Consider the following 6,744-nt stretch of genomic DNA (forward strand, 5'->3'; position numbering starts at 1 on the left):
AACGTTTCAACAGGAAATATGTTTGAATGGGTTGTCCATAAATATATTTTCAATTTAAAAAAATTGAAAATGGGCCCTTCTTAGATTTGATTTTTTTTTCTTTTTAGTGAAACATGATTGTCCTCTCCTCTGTGATTGAAACCTAAATTTAGGTTTGGTTTTGCCTCTGATTCTTGCTACAGTAGATTTGATAATGAATATCAACAGAAGTTCACAAATTTTAAGAAAATAGTAACATGTAAAGAAAAATGATCAACCAATGGATATTTATGATCGTAGATGGTATGTGTAATTGATTGACTCATGTATCTAAATGGCTTAAATCCGACCAGTTAAATAAATGGATTTAAGTAACCAATCTTTACAACTGCAAGCAAATTCATTCAAGTTTCAGCTAGCATTATGCTTTTGCCTTTCGGTCTATGAGCATGTGCATCTCTTGATTCTCAGTTAGAGTTCTATTGACCGCATGTGGCAGGGGTAGGTTCCATTCTCTATTCAGTATTTCCCTCGTTCTAAAAAAACTAACAAACTACGAGGACAATGTACTTGTATTACTCTTTATTCAAATGAGCTAACAAATAATGCATACGGGAAAAAGTTCCACACAGTGACCAGGACAATGTGACACTAACTAGGAATAAGGTAGTACCTTTCTCTGAGTTGCATGCTTCTATATGAGATGAAGAGCGGGAAGCACTGTTATTTACTTGCACAACTAGGAGGGCCATCTTCATTTGACCTTTTGGTACCAGAGGTAGGGGAGAATTCAAGAGCACATTGCTTGCCTTTCCAAAGATATAACAACCAATATAATTTTAAATTAAAGGAGAAGAATGCTACAAGACACAAAATATAGGGCCACTCTCAGAGCCCTTAACCACACCCTTTAGAAAAACTGAACAAGTATTATTGAATATTACAGTGAGGCAATTAATGATCTGAACATGAATGAAAGATATGAAACGTGGCTAATTGATAAATGATCGAAGCTACCTCCCGATTGCAGAAGGAGTCAAGGTGATGAAAGGTAACAAAAACTCATTTTCTAGTTCAACGTTATAGGACTTTGTCTTGTAACAGGATACAGAGAAAGATACTTCACCTATGAGCCTTTCCAGTCTTAAATTGAGCTGATGTTCTTCCTAGTAAAGTCTAAGGAAATATGAGTAAAATAACATCAATTTTAGACGAGGACAAAAAATATTTCAACCTAAACAGAAAAAATCACATCAAAGAATAGACAAGACCAAGTATTGAAAAAAAATAATTTAAAAAAACGAAAGGGACAAATTTTTAATGATATTCAAAAAGCTGCAAAGTAAACACTACTTTATGAATGAAATTAAAAGCTCATAAAGCGATAAGAACAACATGGTTTAAAAATCATCTACAGGTTACAAAAAGCTCACCAACAAGAATTGATCTCATAATTTCTCGAGCATGGATCTCACGGTGTGAACTAAAGAAGAAGACCGTAGAATACATTGACAGGTTACCTTCTCCCACTTACTCTAAACATTTCCTCTATTCACCTTGATATTGACCCATGAAAACACTTTTCGAAGGGAGGCTGCGCCCAGGGCGTCACAAAGCCGAGTATGGATCTCACGGTGTGAACTCTTAGGGACGTGAAAGCGTAAAAATGATATATCTTATATACCATTTTGTCCCATTAAAATATTCTAATTATTTTAGGATTTTGTTATACTTAGCTAAATTCCGGCTAATAAATCTATCTAGCTCTATGCTTATATTAACTCTTATAAAAAGGTTCCTAGTGGAGGTTACATAAACCGTCAACTTAAATACCTCAAGTCTAGATAGAAATGTATCGGTTGAGTTCCCTTATAAGCTTAATTATATTTGTCCTACTTAGTCAATTTTAAAACTATTTTTAAAAAAAAAAAAAAAAACTAAGTAACTATTTTAATCTAATTAGAAATGTGTACTTAAGTCTAATTAATTTTATACAATTTAAAATGAATATATCTTTCCTAATATCCTATGTTTGCATGCAACTCTTTGTTAAAGGTTAATGGTTGCTAATCACTAAGTTTTATAATTATTATAAATTTTAGTGATTAGTTCTATAACATGCTCAATATGATTTGAATTAATTAACAATCATATTCTAGTTAAAAAAAATTAAACCATATTCCATGCATTTCATGACTTTAGTATAACCATTGTAATAAGTTATGGATGTGTCATGCTCAATGCATATTGATTTTCAATTAAATATAATACTTATATAATATTTCTTCTGTTGCTCTAGAACCAAACTAGACTAACCTGAATCGGCCTGAACTGGATCACCAACTTGCAAACCAAGCCAAGCCAAGCCAACCGAACCAGCAATTGAACCACAGTCGAACCAGACCCGCTTTGCTAACCCTAATTCTCTGCAGAATTGTGTAGGGATGCAGAATGTTGTCAAAATTGTGATTTTTGGCTAAATTGGTCTCGATCTTCATCGATATGAATTCTAATTCTAGACCCGGACTTACAGAGGAACGATTTACAATAATAATGCCCAAAGAACATAGGGACCTTTACATTGATCATATCAAAATTATAAATCTAAGGCCAAATATTGCAGAAACGTTCCATTACAAACAATAACATTCATAATGCAGTAAATCCCACCAAACCAATGCAAACAAAATTTAATGGCCAAATTGATAATACGATTTTAAACACTTGTAACATCTACAACGCGGGTCGTATTCGTAGTGTCACCAGTATAAGGTATCCAGCCTTATCCATCTACTACAGACCGTTTAGGCTATTATTTAAATAAGATCCATTTGTATGTCTCTACATACTTGTTTAAATTAGGATCTTTGTTTATTGAAATGAGTGTATGCTCATAAAATAACAATTATTTTATTAATAACAATTTGTTTATACAATGTTTACAAACTACGAGAGAATACAAGAGATTTAGGACACCTCTGATACAAATTGAAGGGATGAAAACCCTAAGACCCAACGAAAGCCAAAACACATAACCATTTCGTTTTATATATATATAAATTGGCATTTAAAATCAAAACAATTTTGCATTGGAACAAAAGGTAATAACGATTAAGCATGCTATTCCCAAAAAGACTAATTATACAGGGAAGAAACCCTACTTTGCAAACCTTTGGACAATCCTCACTACAACAATTTTGGGTTTTAATGTCGGTTGGAAAAAGTGAAATCGGATGTATAATGTCAGTTTTTTTTTTTAAAAAAAAAGCGGATCTTTAATGTCGGTTTTAAACCGACATTGAAGATGGGCTTTAATGTCGGTTTTAAACTGGCATTAAAGGTCTAATTATTATTATTTTTTCTTATTTTATTAAAAAAAAAAACCCTTCTTCACACACACACTTTGATACTATCGCACGCACCGGCCCCCGATCCCATTTCTCTCTTACCCAAACCCTAACTGATCTCTTTCACCATGCGAATCATTCGTCCGTCCGTGGTTGTCCACCGGCCGCCCGTCGGTCTTCGTCAGTCTCCATCAAGTTTTTCGTCTGTCCTTTAGTCTCCAACCGTCAATCTCCATCGTGTCAGTGTTCAAATCTGTAGCCATGGGTACAAATCTGTCAATGGGTCATCGGTCGTCTGTCGTCTCTGTCGTTTAGATCTATAGCATTGCTCATCTCTGCCACAAATCAAAAGTTAATGTGTAGGTCTCTGCCACAATGAAAGTAACAATGGTATTTGATTTGTGTTTACAACAGAGTATGGTATAAAACTCAACAAATTATCGTTGATTTATGGATTAATAGGTTAATAATGTTAACTTGTTAATAGGTTAATGGTACACCTTGTATTGACATGTTATGGATTAAGAAAATCAAATACATACACCTTGTATTTGATTTGGGTTTACAACAGAGTATCGTTGTCACTATATCATGGTCTCTGCCACAATGAAAGTAACAATGGTAGCATAAAAGTTCAAGCAATCGGTTAATGTGTAGGTCTCTGCCACAATGGTATTTGATTTGTGTTTACAACCGAGTATTTGATTTGTGTTTTCTAAACTTCGAAAGGTTAATGTAGATCTTTCTTCCTTGATGGATGTTCGCATAGCATATCTAGATATCATGAGACCGTTTGCTGAATTTGTGAATTATTGACAAATACCATCATGATATACAAATTTGTGAAAAAAATAAAGGTTCTGGATTCTTATATGCAGGTTCATGACAGCAAATTATCCTCAAGACCTCCATTATTGGGCAAACATTACATGATAGTATAAATTCTTAGATTTTCTTTTTAGGATTGTTGATTCATTGTTTGAATATGTTAAATTGAGATAAGAATTAAACTATTTCAGAGTAAGGTTCTTTTGGAAAGTAGTTGAACTAGAATTTTTTAGTCAACCCATTTGAACAATAATGAAATGATTTTGAGTGAAGTTTTTCATTTGTTAGGTTCAAGTTTGACGTGTAAGGCTAAATTTTGATTCTTGAGGATTTGGAAGGAAGATAGGAAGATTGCATTGGACGTGTTTTAAGAAGGTTGACAAGTGGAGAAGGTGCACCCAAAACAAAAAGGACTTCATAACAACATTAATAACAAGTACAAGATAATACATAAGATGCTTATCTTAAAAGTCTATTTGTTCTAAATTTGTTGATGTTGCATATTTTACAATCATAATTTTATCCTTTTAAATTTTTCCTTGTTATTGTTTTTTTTTTCTTCTGTAGATTAAGTTGCATATTTTACAATCATGGATAAGTCATGGATGAAAATGAATAGAATGTCAGCTGAGTATGGTTTAGGGGTCGAGATCTTTATTAAAAATGGTCTACAACATTCAAATATACCGAATGTCATGAGTTGTCCATGTTTGAAGTGTGTGAATGCAAAGACTCTAGATGTGAACAAAATAAGAGACCACTTATTTTTTAATGGTGTAAATCAAAGTTATCAAACATAGATTTTTCACGGTGAATCATTACCGATTAAGAGAAACAATAAAAATGTGTCTACTAGTAAAAGAGATGAAGTTAATGAGGATGATGTTGATGTTGATGACACAATTGAAATGTTTGAGGCTGCATACAATAACTATTTTAGTGAAAAATCCGATAATTTTGAAGAATTATTAGATGATGTGAAGAAACCATTATACCCAAATTGTAAAACTTTTTCCAAAATATCTACATTGGTAAAGTTATATAATTTGAAAGCTAAATTTGGATGGAGCGATAAGAGTTTCACTGAGTTGTTGGAATTAATTCATGATATATTACTTAGTCCTAATGAAATTCCAACTTCTACTTATGAAGCAAAAAATATGTTGGGTACTCTTGGAATGAAGTACGAGAAGATTCATGCATGTAGAAATGATTGTTGTTTGTTTAGAAAAGAACTCTCTAATGCAAATGTATGCCCCATTTGTGGTACGTCAAGATGGAAGCTTCAAAAAAATTTAAACGAAAGGGCTAAGAATATCCCAGCAAAAGTCATGTGGTATTTTTCCCTAATTCCAAGATTTGAAAGAATATTTCGAAGTAAAGAAACGGCAAGTTTATTGGCATGGCATGTTAAAAAAAAAAAAAAGAAACAGATGGTTTATTAAAACATCCCAAAGATGCCCTATCGTGGAAAAAATAGATAATTTGTGGCCAAAGTTTGGGTCAGAACCTAGAAATCTTCATCTTGCTCTTTTTACAGATGGGATAAATCCACATGGAGATCTTAGTAGTAGATATAGTTGTTGGCCAGTGATATTAGTGACGTATAATCTACCTCCATGGTTGTGCATGAAGCGAAAATTTTTATGTTGACTACACTAATATTTGGTCCTAAACAACTGGAAAATGACATAAATGTTTATTTAGCTCCATTAGTAAATGACTTGAAAATACTTTTGAAAAATGGGGTAGAATGTTACAATTCATATGAAGAACAATGTTTCATGTTTAAAGTCATTTTATTATGGACCATTAATTATTTTCCTGCGTATGGTAACTTGTGTGGTTGTACGGTTAAAGGATATCATGCATGTCCAATTTGTGGAGAGAATACTTCATCCACTTATTTACCAAAAGGGAAGAAGATGGCATATCTCGGGCATTGCAAGTTTCTACCCCGATATCATCCATATAGGAAACAAAAGAAAGCTTTTAATGGCGCACAAGAATTAGAATTTGGTTCAGAACCATTGGGTGGGGAAGAAATTCTTGCAGAAACAAGTAAGTATCAATATTCATTTGGTAAGAAAACTATCAAGGAAAAGAACAGTGAAGATAGCACTTCAACTTATTGGAAGAAAAAATCTATTCTTTTCGAGTTAGAATACTTGAAGTATCTTGATGTGCGATATTGTTTAGACGTGATACACATTGAAAAAAATGTATGTGCAAATCTTATTGGCACATTGCTTGATATTCTTGGTAAAACAAAGAATAGAATAAAGACTCAATTAGATTTGGTGGAACTGGACAGTAGATCAAAGTTAGCCCCTCAAGTAGGAGAGAAAAAAGTCTTTTTACCTCCCGTATGTTATACATTAACACGAGCTGAGAAATTGAGCTTTTGTAAGGTACTATCAAAAATTAAAGTACCTGAAGGCTATTCATTGAACATTCAAAGTTTAGTGTCACTCACAGATTTGAAACTTTACGGACTTAAGTCGTATGACCATCATGTTCTTATGCAACAATTATTACCGGTAGCCATTCGTGATATTTTACCCAAACATGTAAGACTTGAAATTACTCG

The sequence above is a fragment of the Benincasa hispida genome, chromosome 1, assembly GCF_027475165.1.
Source record: "Benincasa hispida cultivar pf3 chromosome 1, pf3_genome.v1.1, whole genome shotgun sequence".
Taxonomy (NCBI): domain Eukaryota; kingdom Viridiplantae; phylum Streptophyta; class Magnoliopsida; order Cucurbitales; family Cucurbitaceae; genus Benincasa; species Benincasa hispida.